Raw genomic sequence first — 20,729 nt, 5'->3', positions numbered from 1 at the left:
CATCAAAACAATGTATATATATTGTGAGAACGCGTCTGGCCATTCAAGAAGATCGCGCGCCACGGAGAACGTTGCTCTCTCCACGCGACGAACTCTGTTCCGAAGAAGCACCGCTAGCAGACGCACACGTGTGACATTTTGCTCGTCGAGTAAACGAGAGAGCGGTCGCGAGACCGAAACTCTGCCTCGTGTGGTATCGTGTGAAATAAATCTTGTGATTCACGCTTTTTTGCAGCGCCGAACATCCCCCCCCCTCCCGAACATCCTCCTCGCCGCGGTACGTCACTGAACAATACCCTAGTGTATCTGATATACTTGCAGCAACGCGACCGAAAAAAATATTAGGCGGCTCATTTGCTCTTCTTCGTACAGGTGCTCCAGAAATGGAGCCCGCCCAGCAGCCCTCGGTATGGAGGGTGAGTTTAACTGAACCTGAACCCTCTCTTCTGGCGAAAAGTTCTGCGTAAATCGCTCTTACCTGTGGAGAATCATAACTGTTCAGATCTCACTGCATCGTTCACTCTCAGGGCGGAGACAGCTCGCGTGTAATCGACGGTCTTCGACGACGTTGACAACAATACCAACGACTTAGCGACAACACCAATTCTGCTCGTCAGAGATAGGAAATATCAGTGATAGGACACACGCTTTACATCACTTTGAGTATTCACAATGATTTCACAAAACATTTAACCTCCATGTTCACTCATCGTGGAATCATACGCGGACCGACGACGAGGCGGGAGCGAAGTGGGGGCAGCACTTTTCTTAGGGCTTCGAGGGGCACCCCTCCGGGGTTTCAAATCTTTCCGACACGGTTTGCCGCAAAGGACAGTAGCGCGCGGAGGGGGGGACGGGCGAAGGGGAACGGACGAAGGGACAGCCATCTCGGAACCTAAGATCCTCCAGAGATACGATCTAGCCACCCCATGCGTACGCGCCTGACTCCTGATTTTCTGAAATCGCGACCCAGTTCATGCATCGCTCCCTTTTCCATTACAGGCTTGCTGGCGGCAGGTAACGGTTGAGAGGGGGGCCTGCACCCTGGTGATCCTCTTCGTGGGGTTCGTCATCGGCATGGTCTTCATGCATCGCTTGTGTACGTAAAAATACTTGACATCAAAACAATGTATATATATCGTGAGAACGCGTCTGGCAATTCAAGAGGATCGCGCGCCTCGGAGAACGTTGCTCTCTCCACGCGACGAACTCTGTTCCGAAGAAGCACCGCTAGCAGTCGCACACGTGTGACATTTTGCTCGTCGAGTAAACGAGAGAGCGGTCGCGAGACCGAAAGTCTGCCTCGTGTGGTATCGTGTGAAATAAATCTTGTGATTCACGCTTTTTTGCAGCGCCGAACATCCCCCCTCCCGAACATCCTCCTCGCCGCGGTACGTCACTGAACAATACCCTAGTGTATCTGATATACTTGCAGCAACGCGACCGAAAAAAAATATCAGGCGGCTCATTTGCTCTTCTTCGTACAGGTGCTCCAGAAATGGAGCCCGCCCAGCAGCCCTCGGTATGGGGGGTGAGTTTAATTGAACCTGAACCCTCTCTTCTGGCGAAAAGTTCTGCGTAAATCGCTCTTACCTGAGGAGAATCATAATTGTTTAGATCTCACTGCATCGTTTACTCTCAGGGCGGAGACAGCTCGCGTGTAATCGACGGTCTTCGACGACGTCGACGACAATACCAACCACTTAGCGACAACACCAATTCTGCTCGTCAGAGATAGGAAATATCAAAGATAGGACACATACTTTACATCACGTAAACTATTCACAATGATTTCACAAAACATCTATACCTCCATGTTCACTTATCGTAGAATCATACGCGGACCGACGATGAGGCGGGAGCGAAGTGGGGGCAGCACTTTTCTTAGGGCTCCGAGGGGCACCCCTCCGGGGTTTCAAATCTTTCCGACAGGGTTTGCCGCAGTGGGAACTCCTGACAGTACCGTGCGGAGGGGGGAAGGGGCGAAGGGGAACGGACGAAAGGACAGCCATCTCGGAACCTAAGATCCTCCAAAGATACGATCTAGCCACCCCATGCGTACGCGCCTGACTCCTGATTTTCTGAAATCGCGACCCAGTTTATGCATCGCTCCCTTTTCCATTACAGGCTTGCTGGCGGCAAATAACCGTTGAGGGGGTGGCCTGCACCCTGGTGATCCTCTTCGTGGGGGTCGTAATCGGCATGATCCTTGTCAAATAATCTTATGCATACAATAATTTGAGTCCATTGTGGAAACTCTTAAGATTTTAAATATTGCCGGGTCGTTGTGTAAATAAACCCTTGCCATCACTTGTATGTGGCCGGCAGTCAGTCGATCACCGAAAAGGGAAACCGTGCGGAGTTTTTTTCTTGTCAGGAATAGTTTCGCTAGTTCTACCCCGATCCCTGGGAAAACCGATTAGAACTATAATCGACAGTCCTCATGCATCGCTTGTGTACGTAAAAATGCTTGACATCAAAACAATGTATATATATTGTGAGAACGCGTCTGGCCATTCAAGGGGATCGCGCGCCACGGAGAACGTTGCTCTCTCCACGCGACGAACTCTGTTCCGAAGAACCACCGCTAGCAGACGCATACGTGTGACATTTTGCTCGTCGAGTAAACGAGAGAGCGGTCGCGAGACCGAAACTCTGCCTCGTGTGGTATCGTGTGAAATAAATCTTGTGATACGACCCCACGGTTCCCTCCTTATCCAAACCTCACAATATCTTGTGAAGTTTTCGTTCCGGTCGTTCTCGACAGATACAAAGCAGGTCCGTCTGTCGAGCAGTCACGGCCGTCGGTGTGGGAAGGCCTTTCAGATTCGTTCCGATCGCTTTGGGAGAGATACTTTTAGTATTCCCGATGAGCATCATGTCCGAATGTCCAACTTCTTTCCTGCAGCTCGTCTGGCTGGGCAAATGCCGAGCGAGGCAACTGTTTACGGCGCTCTTGCCTCGTTGTCATCGAAAGTCGGAGTTGAAAGCTCAGCGTCTGTCTCACCGCTCCGCTTGTCCTTAGGCAATCAGTTCACTCACGATGAGGAGGGGGTTGCTCCTTCTCAGAGAAACGGAGAGACGAGAAGCTCCTCTGCGATTGCTCTCTCCGTTTTGGTCTAGGACTCGATTGGAGTCCTAGTACTCATATTTCTGTACCGTATTCCTTCGGACGTGGTATCGAATCACTGTCAGTGAATTCAGCGTTCGATTGTCAGTAGATCCTCAAGTGCCGCGTTGTTCGTTTACGATTGGACCGATTTTTTCCTTCTGTTGTTCCCGTGGAACAAAACCCGCTTCCCGACAACGATGCTCGTTCTGCTGGCGGAATTAAGCCTACGAGAAGCGGAATCTAGCGCACATGCGAGCGAGCGCACTTTAGCCGAGGGACAGACGGACGAGTGAACGAACGAACGAACAGACACCGATGTAAGGGCTCTCCCTCTATGCCCCAATGTGCATTATACAGCAGGACGGTTAATGAGAGTACTATCGAAAAGCAGGGTTGCTCCGCTCGCTGGTGGGTTCTTTCGCAGATTATCGCGTGTGGAAACAAGGAAAAAAATTGAGCCTCGCTGATCGACAAGACTGATCCTCCCCAGACAAACGGACGCATGGAAAGACGGGCGGGGCTGGGGTACGAGGGTGGACGAACGGCAGACAGGAATGCCGCGTGTGCTCTATACTACCTCGCGCCAAGTCCTCGGGCCCGCCGCCGACAGAGCTAACTAGACGATTCCCAGTTACAGATGTGGCCATCTATATGCTTGTCGATCGCAAGGCCTCCGTCGAAGGTCCGTCGTTCCTCACCTGTATCCTCCGTACTATCGATCCTCGAGCCCCGAGACGGGCTGACTCTGTCTGACGCGGAGCGATGAAGATCAGGTCGGGTAGATTCTGCTCCCAAGAAAGCATTCGTTGCCCCAAACCCTTGTCGGGGACTCTCGTTAGACAGTCTCACTCGGAAAGGCCAAAACTTTTGAGGTATTGTTAGTTTGAGAGTTATCCGAGTCGTATACCCTCCGGTCGGTCCTGTTGTCTCTGCGGCATCCATTCTCCTGTGGAGAAACAAGCTTCTTGGAGTACGCGAAGGAAAGCCAGCTATCCGGAATTCTGTTTCCTCTATTTCTCAGGGAGCGGAGGGCCCCCGTTGGTGCGGTTCTCCTTGACAGTTAATTCAAGCTAGCACATATGGAAACCTAGAGCAGTCCCCTGGGTAAGCTTCACGCATGTCGTCGATTACATTGTCCGCAACATCCAACACAGCCGCCCGGAGCAGGAGCCCTCATTGTGCAAGCCCCGCGTTCGCATTGCTCGTTGCATCGTGAATATTCAAAACTGGGGTCGGAAGGAAGTCTCGGAATATACACAGTTATCTTCCCTCGTAGAACAAAGCGATTGGTTTGCATAATTCACAGAACAGCGCAGACCGACCACGGTCCAACTGAAATATATTAAATTTTGCAACCTGCTCAAGCTATCAGCCCTCATACGTAGTATGTACCCTCAGACGGGGGAGGTTTCCGAGAGATCGAATCCATGATCAGATAAATGGCCGCCTCACCAAGTATCCATTGTGCTCCTTAACGCCAAGGATCGAGATCTAGACTAGACTCTAGAGTTCCAGAGTATAACGTCGGATCTTGAATGCCGAAGGAAAACTCCGACTTCGCGCGGTTTTTGAGCTGACCCGCAACGGGAGCTCTCTGCGTATGCTCCCGCCTAATTGCGTGAGAATTCAATCCGACTACAGCCAGCTGCTACGGTTTCACTTGAGTTGTCGGAGTTGCCACACAGCCCAAAGTAGAGGGAGCGCTGCGCGTGGAACTCGGACCAAGCGGCTCGACCGTTTCGAACGCAACTCAATGAGCCGCTGCGGCATATACATTCATAGGAGAAATGTATTCCAGTGGAGCAGTGAGCTCGTATTTTGAGCGCAGCGTCTGTCGCTCCCCGATCGAGTCGGCCACCGGCTGACTGTTCCGCCGAGGCGTATTCAAGCTGGCGAGGATCGACGGCAGGCGGAATCACGAAAGACTCGACGATTAGCCATAGATGATTTACGCTGGAAGCCGCCATCTCCGGGAAGTACCTTCTGAAAATCGATGTAGGTGCAAGGATACATGTCGATCGGTTCCGAAAGCTCTCTTCGAGTCCGTCGATAACCACAGATCACTAGAGCGCCGGGAGTGAGGAGACGGCTGCGAAGATGTGGGCAAACACAGGCGTTGTCATTCGATATCTTCTCCTTTGAAACTTCGAGAGAAGTGCTCAGCGCCAGTTGAAAGAAAATCCAGGGTTCTAATCCCCTCCGCTCCAAGAGTGATGATCCATTACCCATCGACGGAAACTCGTTGAAGTTCCTGTCGCCGCCGAAAGCGATCGAGATGATGATGGCGGTGGTGGTAGCACCGACGACGACGTCGACGGCGCGCCGCAGCGGCTGTAGCGGGGCAAGTGGCTGAGTGGACGCCTTTGAGTCATTGAAGTGATAACGCTTGAGAGACGAAAGAGAGTCCAACGAGAAGTGGGAGCTACGGCGCTTTCGTCGATCCAATCATTATCAAGAATCACTACGTAGCTCGATCTGGGGTTTCAGGGAAATGAAGTTGCTTTCTACTTTCCGTTCGTCTGAAATGCGCGTCAGAGATCCATTATTTAAGCGCGGGCAATGTATTGGCTCATTCGTGAGACAAAGCAACGAGCTACGAGATTTCAATGATATGACCGTATGACCCTACCTTGGACTCATAGGAAAACGTTTTGTCGACGTTCCTTTCGACAGCAGAAGCTGTGAGTCAGTGATCGCGAATTCGAAGCTTTCTGCGTACCTCACAAGCGTGGGCGAACTCAAGAATGACTTCCCTGACGTGCGGAGTTGCGCTTTCCTCTGGGCAGTACGGGGTGGATACTGCATGACTTACCTAGTTATCCCGGGATGGGCTTTCGGACTCAGTGAACCTAATTTAAGCCATATGACCGCAGCCGTTGAATCGCTGAAACCGGAGACCTCCAGGGCCGAGCTCGAATCCTAATTACTCCATTCATGGAGAGATCCTTCCCGTGAAAGTCCGCGCGCTTGTCGAGCTTCGTAATTCTCCGGCGCGTCGCTTCCGTCATCGGGAGCTCCCTCTAGTGGGTCCCATCTCCTCGTCAGGAGGCTCGATTCGGCTAGAGTCAGAAGATGTCGGTATTCCGAATACGGGATCCCTTCAATGTTAATCATCTCATGATAGCGGGTCCGACTCGATCGTGATTCGTAACCGCCGACGATTCAAAGCCCCACTGGTTCTCGCTCTCGAATGTCAACCGCTCCCTATCGGGCTCTGACTCGCCAACCCGGCCATCTGGAATTTCTTCCGAAAAACCGTTGAACAACGTCAGAATTAATTCTAGGTTTTGAATTTTTGTGCCAAATGCGGAAAATCAGCTGCAGAGACCGAGTGATCGATGTGCCTCGTGGATGACGCCGTGAATTCCAAGACCGCTAATGCAAAATGTGGTCTCGAATTCACAAGGCTCCAAAATAAGGTCGGAGATCCCGCTGTATGTAGGACAAAGCTTTGAGCGGGTCAGTGAGGCTGGAGTGAGGAAGCTTCCGAGGCAAAAATGTCTACGTAAATGTCCCGGCACACCATACGTGGAGACTACTGGGTGTGAGTTTACGAGAAGGAGTCCAATCATTCAGGACGACGACGGGAAAGGGTAAAACCGCGAGAATCCCGGACGCCGGAGAGCTCTGGAGCGGATTCAAGGTTCCGGAAACATTGGCTTGTTCTTGCTCACGTACGGACAGACAGGATGGCCGGCCACTCAATGAGCAGGCAACAAAAAGTTGGTGGCCGTCATTTGCTGCCAGATGTCTTGCCGAGCGAGACGTCTTTTATACTTTGCTTGCCTGCACCGACGTCGTCTGTCGGTCTGAGGTCTCTGGGTGTTAGGGTCCCGGAGTTGCTGGCCTAGCGACCGGCTCGCTATTCGTTGGAGCGCTTCTTTCTCCATCGGTTTTGTCCGTTCCTTGAGCGCGCGTACAACAGCTGCCGTTTGGCTGTCCGGGATGGACTTCATTGGAGTTTTCTCGTTCCCTTCTTCTCTTTCTTTCTTCTTTTCTTTCCTTTCTGGGGACAATGGAATGACTCCGCTCTACGGTCGTAGTACGCTCGGTTTGGTTGGACGGCGGAAGGGCAAGCGAGCGTCGAGTCCCTTTGCCACGCTCCTCCCTTTTCCGATGTATAAGCTTGTTCAAAAGCACTTCAGCCCGTCTTTTCCCGGGGATGAGAAACATCCTACCATGGAGTCGTTGAAGAGAGCTGAGTCACTCAGCACACCCGTTAGAAACAGACCGATAAGCAACAACAGGGGGGCAACTGTCCTTCCACAGCATGTTTCAGTGTGCTCATACGCTCGCGTCACCTCACCGATTCTTCATACGTATGTGCGCTTGCTTTTGAAGCTTCGTGAATCATTGCGCCAAGGTGCTTGATACCGTTCCCGGAAAGCCTTGCCCGAGCGCGGCTCCTGATACCTGTTCCGGAGAGCGGAGAACGTTTCCGATTTTCCGATTCGAGAACAAATCATCCCCAATCCCAATCACTTAGCGTTCGAGAATGATTTATTCTTCGTCGACTTCCCGATTTTTCGATTCGGATTGCTCTCGGTAATCCTGAAGGGAACCCGAACACTACCGCCATCCGGGAATCAAACGATCCAGGGGGAAATTAGTGGGTGGGCTTTTCCTCGGGAATCCATCATCAATAGAGTTGCGACTTGCGGAGTCGCGCCCTCCTCTTCGTCTTTCTGTTCGCCTTATGGAATTATCGGGCGCAATCTAGACATTTCGGGACAGTTGTCTCCGGTTTTCTGGCGCGAATTTCATTGCCTGACTTGAGGAAGCACGGTGAATGAGTGGGTGAATGGGTGCCCTTGGTTGACGACTGTAGAACTCTGAGAGCTCTTGCTCATCACTGAGCCGCATACGGAAGAATCCGCTTTCCCCCCGAATGACGCTTCTTAGGGAGCGGGCCCCTTTTCTTGGTGTCCTGACAGAGGTCGTCGGATGATGTGACGCTGCATCCCGATGCATACGTAGCTTCTGTGACTAGGGTCCCTTGCGAGCTTACTCGATCGCGGGTCGATTCAGGGAATATCGCGACAATTCTCAGTCAGAATACTCCCCTTCGGCTCATCACGAATACCTCACGTCACCTTTTTGGAGAAAATCGCGTTCGTTGTTCTGGAATCTCGATGATCACCACCGTGGTTGCATGAACTCTTGTGATACTCTCCGTCCAATGCCGATCGTAGGAGTGACACATACCATGGCTCGCCGGCAAATCTTCTGTGGAAAAACGTCTTCGAATGGTCGAATGTCACACATAGGTACATGGTGTAGTAAGTCTCTCCGAGAAGAGCCTCAGAGCAAGGAGCGCAGCCATCTCGTCGCTGGTACCAGAGGCTGAACCGTCCACCCTCGTGACAACTACCGAGGGACGCGACTGAGAGTCAGTGCTAATCGAGCCTTCTCGCCTGAGCAAACCATCAGTGCTTGCGCCTCGCACGAGCAACCAGTGAGCGCACCCCATGCTCTGATCCCCAGAGGCGTCCCGATAGCCTGAATGCCTAGTATTCTCTCCAATGAGGAATCGAAACAAGTGGACTGGGAGAAAAGTGAAAAGCCATCTGATTCGTCGGAGTGACACCGTGAGAGGTAACAGAGATTCTCGCCCGCGAACTAACCGCTGCCTACACAGATTGGTTCTCCGTTCATTAACGTAATGCCTGTGTCGAGACTGCGATTGTTGCGGGCATCAGGTCCATTAAGAAAGGCTTCAGCTCGGGAAGCATCAGCGACGGCTCAGCCAGGCTCGCCTCGTGCAGACGGCCGGACGGCTCAGCCACGTTCGGTCTCGCCGGCCTGCCGTAGGATACGTCTTCATTTCTGGGAAGGGGAAACGTCGAAACGGACGCATCGAACAGAGTGATTGGTGATGAGAAGAGAGAAAAGAAATTCAAATCAATTCCCACGGCCGCAGAGCGGAGCGAAGATAGGCCAAAACACCGGCAAGATAGATGATAATGGAGATGCGACAGACACCGCTGGGCGGCCGCCGTTACAGTTCTCGAGCGGAGTCTTCGTTTTCTGAGCGTCGACTCCCGTAGTGAACGATAAGCATCCGCGATGTTCTCTCCCTCGCCCATCGATGCTCCTGCTGTTGCTTCTGCTGTAGCTCTACGAACTCACGTATCATGGAACAGATAGAGGAGCGATGAAACGTTGCTCCGGTGGTTTTCCGGAATACCGCGATCGAACAGAGCCGATCCCACTGCGACGGATTCGGGCCCTTCCCTGCACCTCGTCGGTGAGCTCGACAGACCCCGTGCTTGTCCTCGGTGACCATCGAGAAGAACACATCGTTCCTTTTGGTCTTCGACGGACCCGCTTCGAGAGCGAATGCCGCCTCAGGATCGGACTCTGACCTAGGATCGCTCGGAGCAGTCTCTGTCTCGGGGCTCCATAGCTTCCAGTCTATGTAACTTTCAATTTACCATACTATGTACATATGTATATATGCATCAGATATTGATGTAAGTCTGTCTGCGGCTTCTTTTATTTGTTCGAGCGTCGTCCGCATATTTGTTTCGGCGAGGTCCCCTAGAGACCCTTAACTCTTTGGCCGAGAATTTCGCCACGATTTGTGAATGTGTCCCTCAGAAACCTGAGAAGGTCATAGAGGGGTTGTCGTCTCTATGCAGTGGGTCATTGCGGTATTTCGATGCATTTGGTAGAAGAGATCCGTGCGCCGGGAGTCGCTTACTTGGAGAAAGTTGGGAAAACGGTGAAATTCCTTATCGACTCTCTCCTCTCTAAACAATCAAGCGGCTGAGTTTACAGCCTTGGGAGTTCGGGGGGGGGGTGTCCTGGAGTTCCCTGAGACGGTTATAGGAGGATTGCCGTTTCCATGCGGTCGGCCCTCTTACGTGGGATGCTCGACGGAAGTGATTGAGTGAGTGGGGGATTTGAGCGTTACATCGAAAATACAGGGGATGAAACAGAGAGAGGGAGAAATAGTGGATATGAGGAGAAATACGGATCCGCAGACGGAAAATTATTGATAACGGGATGAACGAAAATGATGGAAGACCGACAACGGACACACGGAAAGCAGGCGAACCCGCAGTGAGTCGGAGAGCGCCTGTTAGTTTGGTCTCATTCCGGACGCTCCCTGGACGCAAGTCTGCTCATGCAGACCGAATTTACTTTTCCCCGCACTGTATCCGATACGGAGAGGATCTGCGATCTTGAACGGAAAAAAATCAACATCTCCATCGTCCAATTATGCGTTTTCCAATCCGAGAGACTAGACGAACCAGGTTGTCGATGCCGAGAGTCTAGCCGGAACTCGAAAGTTGACGCTGAGAGCGGCAGATCCCGCTTACTCGGGTCTCATGGAAGATGCGGAAGACAACATTACGGTCAGGCGCTAAGCCGGCCTCGCTAGGCCACGGATCGCCGACGGAACAGATCCGTATACAGATAAAGAAATCGGAAAGCGCGACCGAATCTCAAAGCGGTCTCCTTATTCAACTCCTACCATCCGAGATGCATCAAGGGCTTCTTTCGGACTCTGGACTCGGAGCTTCCTCTGAGCCGCGTTGTCAATGAAGGAAGATAATTTGGATCATTGAATTTCGCGTAGAGCGGGGAATTCGACGAACTTCGATCCCAGCCCCGAGCTCTTCCACTTCGAGTGCCGCGAATTCTACGCTGTAAATCGGGTGACTCCGGGGCAAGGCGCGCGTAATGAGCCTTTCCGGAAGCCTGCTCCCAAAATGGTCGATACAGAAGGAAGAAGTTTCATCTGGAACAAGCAAATCTACACCCACTGGTCGGCATGTGGTGCCACCTGAGTAGTCTCATTACTCATCACTCATCACTGAGAAAATCAGTTGGTCCGAAAAGATGGAGCCCGACGTTGAAGGACTGCTCTTCCCAAGCGTAAGAGCTGAACTCTACGTTCCTCTGTCGAAAGTTCCGTTGCTCACTCTCGGAAACCAGCGTACAGCCGAAAGGTGGGAGACAAGAAACTTGATAACAATGCCGCTCCTCTCATGAGCCGCGGGAGATGGAAGCAGAGGATGAGAACTTGGAAAAGGGGCGCTGGTTGCATCCGCCGCCTCTGGTGGAGAGTGCTAGCGAGATATCGCATTATAACTGTATTATAAGCCGGCGGTTGTTCGAATAGATCCCCGGGGGGCCATGGAAAGCTAACGATGCTCAGCCGTCTCCTCCGAGCCTGCGAAGCGGCAGCAGTCCGGCACCTGCACCGCGAAAACTAATGTTACGCGAGAGCTCGACGTGGCGGTTCCTCTCATTATTGTTGTTGTTGCTACTGCTCTCCTTGTCGGCAGTCAAGTCAGCGTCCGGGTCTCAATCTTCCTTGAAGCACCTTTTGGAAACTCCAGCCGAGCATAATCACCTTTACTTCCGAAATGGTTACTACGGGGGTATCCTCCTCCGCACTCAGAGAGCTTAAGGCTCATATGTGGCTCTCCTGACAGCCCAAGATACAATACAGAGGGAAGGTCCCTGCCCCCCTAAAGATGGACAGGTCTGAACTTGGAAACCTCCATCAAGTCCGCTTCAAGAGTGTTGTCGAGCTTTGACGCGGATCCGCTCAGATATACAAGCGAAGGGGAGCGAGCTTGTGAACGTATCATCGGCTTCTCATACCATCAGTGCATACCTTCTTGCAGCGCCGACCGAATTTCGCCAGCGGATAGACCCCGTTTGCAAAATTCTGCTCGGCATCGGATTGAGCAGCGCATCAGCTCTCCCCAATGGCATTCGAAGTCTCGAGAAGAAGCTGAGAATTCATCAGCATAGAAAAACTCGACTCATTGTGGGAGCGACTCTGCGAATCTGGACCGGAATGGAACGAGGATTTCTCGATTGAGGTTGAGAGAAGCGCGTCTCACCTTCCAGCTCGAGAAGATTCCGGCGTCCAGATCTCGTCCATCTCTCCGACGATTCATCACGTTCCTTTGCCGCTGCCTTTGTGGCCATGCGGCCCTGTCGCTATTCTGCTAGCCCAGCGGTCCGCGCTTCCATGGCTCCTGCCAGCTCACGGTACCGTCCCCGATTTCCTGAATGCTAAGCTTGAAGGGCGGACACCCTGCGTCTCGACTACGATCTTGGCCGCTCTCTATCAGCTTTTCAAACTTATGACGGAGCACTGGTCAGACTCCACATACGACACTTTCCTCTACAGCTAATTGGCGCGGTCTTCTCGTTGTCAGTTACCGCTGACCTAGCGGAGGACTTGGAGTCCTCCTCGCAAGATTCCACCGGCTCGATCTGCAGCCAGACCCATTTGGCGCTCCTCTCGATCATGACTCCCTTAGAGGTAAATTGGGAATGGCCCCATTGATCCTAGTACAAAGCTCGTCAGTACGAAGTTTCAGCCCCCGATGACCCTTCGAAGCAACGTATGACCAATTCAATAATTGGTACAAGAGGAGCAACGTATGACCAATTCAATAATTGGTACAAGAGGAGCAACGTATGACCAATTCAATAATTGGTACAGGAGGAGCATTTGCGGAATGCTCAAAAGCTCCATTGTGATAGGAGGAGATTATAACGTTGAGCCCGCTCCGATAAGCCAGCTCCAACGCTTGCTGTACGGTTTGCGTGAGAACCACCCGCACGTCGACCTTAAGGCTCAACGCAGCAGTTCAGGCTCGAAACGGACGTCTACCCAGAAGCCTGTCCTCTGATCAGACGATGTCGCGCACGAAGCTCGGCTTTCGGAGTCGGGCCCCATGTGTAAGAAGGGTTCGGGCCACGGGACGAACAGCTTCGAGGCCGATTCCAAATGAGTTATGATTGCAACTTCGTTTATCGGGGACAATTTCTCCAAATGTTTTCAGTTGATCCCAAGCTTTTCATTCGCCTCCTAGATTGCTGTGGATCTTGAAGGTATTTCCCGAGCTTTTGCGATAGTGTAGCCCATCGATCATATTCCGTCTCACATGCACATGAGAGCTTCGTCCTACTCAACCGATGATACGACAGAAGTTTCCCGGGAACGAAATTCCTGCCGAGGAGCAATCCAGTGCGGAGCAACGATTACGCCGATGCACTTCTTAAAAGGAGGAGTATTTTTAATTGTACCACGTCTTTCGAATCCCAAGAGTTTAGCTGTAGGAACAGAAGGGCATCTTCCTTCGTTCAGTGACTGAATCACTCGCGCTCCTCACCTCGAGACAAATTTCAGTTCCGGAGGCAATTAGGCTTAGAACACCAAGACGGGAGCTGGGGAAGGTCGCAGAGGAAGAATAGAGGGAATTTCCGCTCGCTTTGTAGAGAGAAGGAAGACGGCGGAAGGACTTCCAATAATCGAGTGAGACAGGAAAAGCGGGTACAGAAAAAAGCGCCGAGTCTGAGCAAGGGGAAAGTGGAGCTCACTATAGGATTCGGCTCATTCCATCACTGTACATATGAAGAGCGCGGGGAATATGGGAACTCTTAAGCTGGCTGATTTCACGGACCCTTCCGAGCAGGCATCCGTTACGAATCCAAGCACTCTCCCACCTGATATTCCCTGACGTTTCGAGACCGTATTCAGAATATCAATTGCTCGTCCGATGCTCGTCTCATGGCCTCGGGTCACGAGATCGGTGCAATGATTGTGTTGCATCGTAGCTCGAATGGGGGTGAACGCTTTTCAAGCGATTCCAGGAGTGGCAATTAGCTGCAGACGTCGCGTAACAATAGCATCAGTCCTCGATGGTCATTGGGTAATCTCTGACACCAGCCCGGGGCATCCTGAGAACGAGGCTCCATCAGCCTATTCGACCATTACTATATCCCATCCCGAAAGTCAGAGGAATGCAGGACGCTCGTCATCCTACATGCGGCCGAGGGAGGCCCCCAACCCAGGAAGTGTCCTCCAGATTCGTATCTCGGGCTTCGCCGCTCAGGATGGATGCATTGAGTGCTTGTTCGTTTTTCATTTGTTCCGATCGCCGTCGGCTGATCATGGGATTGATTCTCGAGGCAACCGTCGAATCAGAGCTCGCTTGCTCGTCCAGGTCCCTGCGTTGACTGAAGAGCAGAGGAGACTCACCGGGAAACAGCCTGTTCTCTGATCGTCTGGAAGCAGCTTCCTCGAGGCTCAGGGTTCGCGATTCGGTGTTCCGAAGCTTCGAGAAGCGAAGTTTTCGCTGAGAGGATGAGATGTCAACAACTTGTGTTCCCTCTCTCCAAGTCTCCCTCCGGAGCAGGAATATCCCGTCGATTCATCCAGTGTATGTTGTAGGGAGCGGTAACATTTGATCGGAAACCTGGCTAGAGTCTCTGGAGTCACATTTAAGCTGGCGGATGCCTCGTCAACTCCGACTTTGAACGGCCTCTCTGATCTAGGCACCCTCGATTCAAAGCAGGATCCATGGAATTCCGGCGGTTGGAGTCGCATGCGAAGATCAATCCCTAGAGAAGCGCGGCCATGATGTCATTCTCAAAGGAAACATCTGAAATGTCTGTATTACGAACGTCACAAGCTCTTATCGCTAATGAAGCGTTTGACCTCCAACAATAATCTCTCGCGTGCCGTCATTATTCTTCGGAAAACTGGAAGCTCCCTGAAAGCGACCACTTCCGCCGGCGAGGTAACTCAAGAACTCACTTTAGCATGCACGAATGAGGCCAGAGGAAATAATGAGGAAGATTTCGCGGCGTCGCGGGCCTCCAGCACGACAACATGTTCTTCGGTTATCTTTCGATTATGAATTCTCGATCATAGTGGGTAACGGCGATGGTTTCCAGTAAGGATCTGGGATTACAGTTCTCGGATTCCAGGCTCCAGAGTTCCCAAGGAATCTGAGACTCGAGAGAAGCGCTCCCCTTCCCTCAACACAGATTGTTCGAATTTGTAGCTCCGACGGGAATTCCTCGTCGAGTTCCGTCTTGTTTCTCGCGACTTCTACCAGATTCCATGCTCTCCGCCAGCTCTGGGGTTATTCCTGGAGGAGCATGGGACCGATTTCGATCAGAAGATAAATATATTTTCGGGAATAGCTTCAAGTCATCCATTCTTGGTTTTCCTGTTCCCCGATGTACCCAATCGAGACTTTCCCCTAGTTCTTCATTCATAGGATTTCATCCCATTGAAAATGAGGTTATTCTTGTCCGCACAGCAGACTTGGATGAAGTCCGGGAGAAGATCACATGATGATAACCTCACCGTTCAGGTTCCTGGCATCAATGTATTTCGGTGCGAATCTCATTTCTCGGTCAAGGAAAAAGCCAGAATCAGACGTTCGATGACGAGAGAGCAGACAGGAGGAATCATAAGGAGGCTAGCACCACACTCGGTGGAGGGAGCAACATTATTCCAAGACAAGTAAAGGATGCAGCAACAATGAGGGCCTGTTGAGGAAGCTCCAACATCTGATATGATGATGCAAGGCAGACAACTATACAAGGAGCCAGCGGGAGGAAGGAGCAGCAGGAGAGTGAAGCTGAGAGCTAGCGAATGTTCGTTGGTGTTTGTTTATATTTTGCGCTCATCTGTACGGGGGATGTTTGATACGTTGCTCTGCTCCTTTGTGCGCGGCTTCCATTGTTATTGCATTAGTCCGGCGTTGCTTGTGTTTGATCATCGGGCGAGAGCAAAGCGAGAAACCGAAGACCCTCTGCCACCGTTGTGCTGTTGCCCCTGTTACCAATGCGGAGTCGTTGTCGTCCTCGTCGTGAGAGGAGCAAAGTTCGTTAACAAGGAGAACAACGCTCGGTACCCAAACCGCTTCCTACAAGCGTTTCCACCGTGCCCAGACCACGAAACTTACACAAGTTCGTCTGAGCCGCCGCGCCGTTGACTCGATAGCCCGCAAACTGACAGAATCGTGGCAGGCATGGCAAATAGCTTAACATTCGTTCGCTCTCTCCATTCTCCTCGTGACCCGCGATCCAATCCCCCTCCGCTCCGACAACAAGCCGCGTTATCGTTGATCCGCTCCTCCGATCAAAGTCGCCCGAACATGCCGCAACCGGAGGTAGAGAGTCCGTCGAGGACTATGCTCATTCCAAAAATAATTGGCGGTGCTGAATCTAGATCTAGATTCACGTAAAATCTCCCGCTCGGTGATAGGCAGCGTCGAGGTGCTTTCGATCGGAAGCGCTCCATCTCAATCGGGGAGAGCTCACTCAGATGGGTCACCGGAGCATCAACCCCCGTGGTCGCTCACGGAATCGTTCGCCTTGAGTTCTTTATCCGAAGGCAGTTGGAGCTCAAATTAGGCAGGAATCGTCTCAAAAGTGAGACGACAAACGTAATTGATCTCGGATGCACCCTATCAAGCGCATCCTTTCTTTTTGGCCGGTCGCGATTACTTCCCAGTGCGTGATGAATTCAATTTCTCGCTTGTCGGAAGCAATGAGTCCAGCAATTCATCTTGCGAACCCGTCTTCTACACTTGGCCCGGAACTATCCCCTTAGTTGCTCATTCTTTGCAATTTGAATTTGACCTCGACGATTGAAGGAGGAAAAATCTTCAAGCGTATGCGGAGGTTTCAACATGGACATGGAAGAATGTCAGCTCAGATATCACCTGACAGCCGTCATGCGACCGCGCTCCGATGCAGAGCTCCTTTTTGATCCATACTTTCGAGTACTTCCAAGTAATTCCCACAGCCAGGAGAGTGTTGCATCGTATTCGGAAGAAGAACCTCCGTCAGCTCCGCAGGATTCATCGGGGTCTACCTCTGCTCTGGATTCACCCGGGGGAATCACTCACGAATCTTCTCCTCCACCCGTGAGTGAAATTTAGCCCTTCAGTCCTCTTGACATTGGTCATTTTGTCCGATCCGATGTCTCGTTGGACGACGAACAGCGTGACGACGCCTTGGTGAATGCGTTGGAGCCCGGCGAGCATTACAAGTTTCCAAAGGTTCAGGAACAGGGTCGCTCCCGCGCTTTCCAACACCCCTATTTTTGAACGTGGCCATGGTTGACCTACAGCAAAATGCACGGTGGCAGAGGGTTCTGCAAGTATTGCATCCTCTTCTCGAAGTCAGAATCTCCCGATCGACACGGATATAGAATCCTGGGTACGCTGGTCACCCAGCCTTCGAATAAAAGAAAGGCCGTAGAAACTTTCAAGAATCATGCCGGACTCCACTATCATCTAGACGCAGGAAAGAAAGCTCGACACTTCCTTCAATTGTACAAGGATAAGCCGACACTCGACGTTAGGAATCGCCTGGTTATCGGTCGTGAGCAGCAAGTGATGAAGAACCGTAAGAGACTGATTCCAATGATCAAGACAGTTTTTACTGTGCGGCCTGCAGAATATAGCTTCGCGGGGCCTTAGAGACAATGGGCTACTCTCCGATGAAACCCTCGGAGACTCGAAGGAAGGAAACCGAACGTTGCTGAGGGACAGGCTTGATGCCGGTGACAGCCTTCTCGAAGAGCATCTCGCTAATCCGAAGCGAAACGCAACCTAGGTACATCAGCGGCAAGTTCCAGAATGAAATCATCCGAGCTATAGGGAGGCTAGTCCGGAAGAAGATCGTGAGTGAAGTCAAGGAGGCCAAATTCTTCTCCATCCTCGCCGATGAGACGAGAGATATCGGCAAGCTGAATAGACTGACAATCCGTCTCCGCTACGTTGTGAATCGAGACGACCAAAGGGCACTGAAGGAAGTTTTCTTTGAGTTTTGTGATGTCACAGGATAGTTTGTATTCGTGAATTCATATGAGTTGGCAACCGAAGTCGTATTTCATAAAGTCAGAATGGTCCTGAATCGTTCGATTCATCTTTCAATTATGGGCTTGAATCGAGGCCTGAAACGGAATGTCCTGCCCCGATGTCCGCTTTTAATCATGATGTAATTTTTAATCCCACCAGGAAGGGGCTTTCCTGGCCACAACCGTTGGATTCCCAGCCAGAGACAAAGCTCCCCGTATTCTTTTCCCGACTCGGGGCGTCTCTCGACGAACGAGAAATGGGCCGCCTCGACACAGCGGCCTCGGCTGCCGCGGTAAATACGATCAGTGCAAGAAGTCAGGTGATCAAACGAGCCCTCTTTGGAGGTCTAAGTTCTAAATGGCGGAAAGCTCCACGAACGTTTCAATCACCAGTTCAATATCACGACTCGGGAATCACGGAATGAAATCATGAGGATTTTCATCATACGAGCGGGGCACCGAAGTAAAGAAACAGTCGGATGGCGGTTCTATTGTTGGCGGAATTCAACACCCTCGACCCCTCTCCGGACGTTCCTGAAGTCGTTCAATGCACGATTCATCGTCGTGAATGAATGAGTTGACGCTAAAATATCGCTCCGAGCGCTCCTATCGAGGCTCGAGCATCGGAGCTGAAGTTGGTCGTAAGGTTTTTACTCCGACCCCTGACTCGCATGACACCCACCAACCATGCCTCCTTGAGCGGATCGGTGCGTCCGCATGGGGGGACCAGCGGGGCTGTGGCCCCCAATCATTAGAATATCCACGCTCGAGATATGCTGGCTCGAAATCGTGAGAGCCATTGATTGAGCTGCCGATAGAGTCCCTGGAGGGCGCGAGGTCATTACCCAATCCTGAGTACGGTCAGAATGCTTCTCTAAAATGTGAAAAGTGAATGTAAAATGTGAAGGAATACTTATCCGAATCGGGTGAAACTCGCTCCTATGCGCCTCCGGCTCACCGCACGAGCCTCGTTCTGACTCCAATGAAGGATCTCGGAAGATGGTTCCAGTCTACGGTGACATCCCGATGTGGGTATGGTGAAACCGTTCCGGTTGGCCTTCCGGGTGCTCTCCACTGATTGGATTAGGGAACGTTGACGGTGAAGCGACGGTCTCGGCCTTGGTTCGCGTAAAAAAGTAGACACCGGAGTCCTGAGGAATTGCCTGTCCGGACGGGGGATGAAATCCGAGATGAAGAGACTTTTTCCACATCTGCAAAAGTTTCGGAGAAATGGCGTCCGACGATGTAAAGAAGACGACCTTGCAACGACGAACCAACTTTGGAGGTTCAGTGGAGGTAAACCTGCTCACTGCTAACGACGAGCAAGCGACGAGGAGCAAGCCAAGAGGTGCGGCTTACTATGAAGAGCCGTTAAACTAATTATCCCCGGCTCCATAGTTTCGTACAGCGATTGCGACCAGACGTGCCTCGGACCGAAGTTCCCTGGTACGGGGCCGGAGCGCAGCGCGACGATCGGTAGCCACAACACGCTTCCACCGAAACGCAACTTAACTTCGATAGCCAGGGAGGAAACGAGGTGGTGGTGGTGGTTGGGAGGGGAATATGGGGCAACGAGAGCGACGGGGAAGCAGCTACGAAGGCAGAGCCAGAACGGGCATGCCTGTGCTAGAGCAGTCTTGCTGCTGCTTGCCGATACACTCATAGGCAAACGAGTCGAGCTGTGGCGACTGGCCGTGCCTGGCCCGATGTTCGCTTCGGCTGACTGCAGCTCGAAAACTTTCAAACGGATTGCACTCGTCCTCTTCTCGAAGCGCTTCGGATGAAACGCGCATGTTTATCACTCCGGAATGAAATCAAAGGAGAACGATCAAAGCAAATATCTTTCACTCGCTTTCGATTGCGAACGACGGCATTGACGACGATGATGATGATAACGCCCTCGACGGCGCGGCGGCGACAACAACGACGGCGACGCAGCCAAGTTGAAGGCTGGGAGAGGAAAATGGAGAAACGAAGCAGAGAGTGGATGACCACCGTTCTTGGAGAATTGCTCGAGCCTTGGCCGACTGCGCACAAATAACTATTTCTCCCTTCATCCGTCATGCGAATTGTAGACACTCTCGTCTTGTCTGCTTCCCGCGGTGGTTGTAGCTGTGAACGTAGAAGCAGGCACCCCTGACAGGCGCGAATCTCTCACGGCAATCTTTCCGCGCATCCGAATGGAATAAACGCAATATAAGAAAGACAAGATGAACAATGAACAACGGATAATGGACCTCTAGGCCGCAGTGAAAATGGCGGCGGATTTCCAGCGAGGGAATGAAAAAAGTGTTCTCTCGTGCCGCATATCCCCCGTATCGGGAGGAATCTGAGGGTCGCTGAGCAGAGCTCGATTCGGAAAAATCGCGGATTCCTTGAAAGAGAGAGGTGGTCTGCACTGTACGCGGAATGTATTCTCGGGTAGGATCCTCGACTCGGTGGATTGTATTATAAATGTCTTGCTGGAACGCGAAGCATGCAGAGGCAGCCCGACAGCCAATGACGCTCACGAGATTTGACCTCTCGGATCGGGGAACACCGTTGAAGATTCCATTCGTGACGGTGAGTGAATTCAGACTAATGCTACTCCGGATCCATCCGGCCCATTGCGTGAACGCTGGAGATTTCGCGGGGGTCCCATAATGGCTCGAACTTGCGCAATACACTGGCAGCTCGGATTTCCAGGATTTCGGAGACATTCGATGTATGTCGCAACGATGCTGTTTAGAGCACACCTCTATGATCGAGCTCGCATTTGGCTTTTCACTATTTCTCCGCAAAGCGCTGAAACACCCGCTCCTGAGGTCGTGGTAGATAAGTCCGAGGGAGTTCCCTCTCACATGATAACGTCATGCGACGCGGGAAATGCCAGACGTTGATTGGGAAGCGGGATCGAACCCTCCGAGCTCCACGTGGTACACAGCTGCTCCATGCAAACGGAACTCCAGCGTCCTCGTCTCCTCTCATCCCGCACCC

This window comes from Galendromus occidentalis, unplaced genomic scaffold, assembly GCF_000255335.2.
Source record: "Galendromus occidentalis unplaced genomic scaffold, Mocc_1.1 scf7180000077088, whole genome shotgun sequence".
Taxonomy (NCBI): domain Eukaryota; kingdom Metazoa; phylum Arthropoda; class Arachnida; order Mesostigmata; family Phytoseiidae; genus Galendromus; species Galendromus occidentalis.
Note: the sequence above shows the minus strand (reverse complement) of the source record.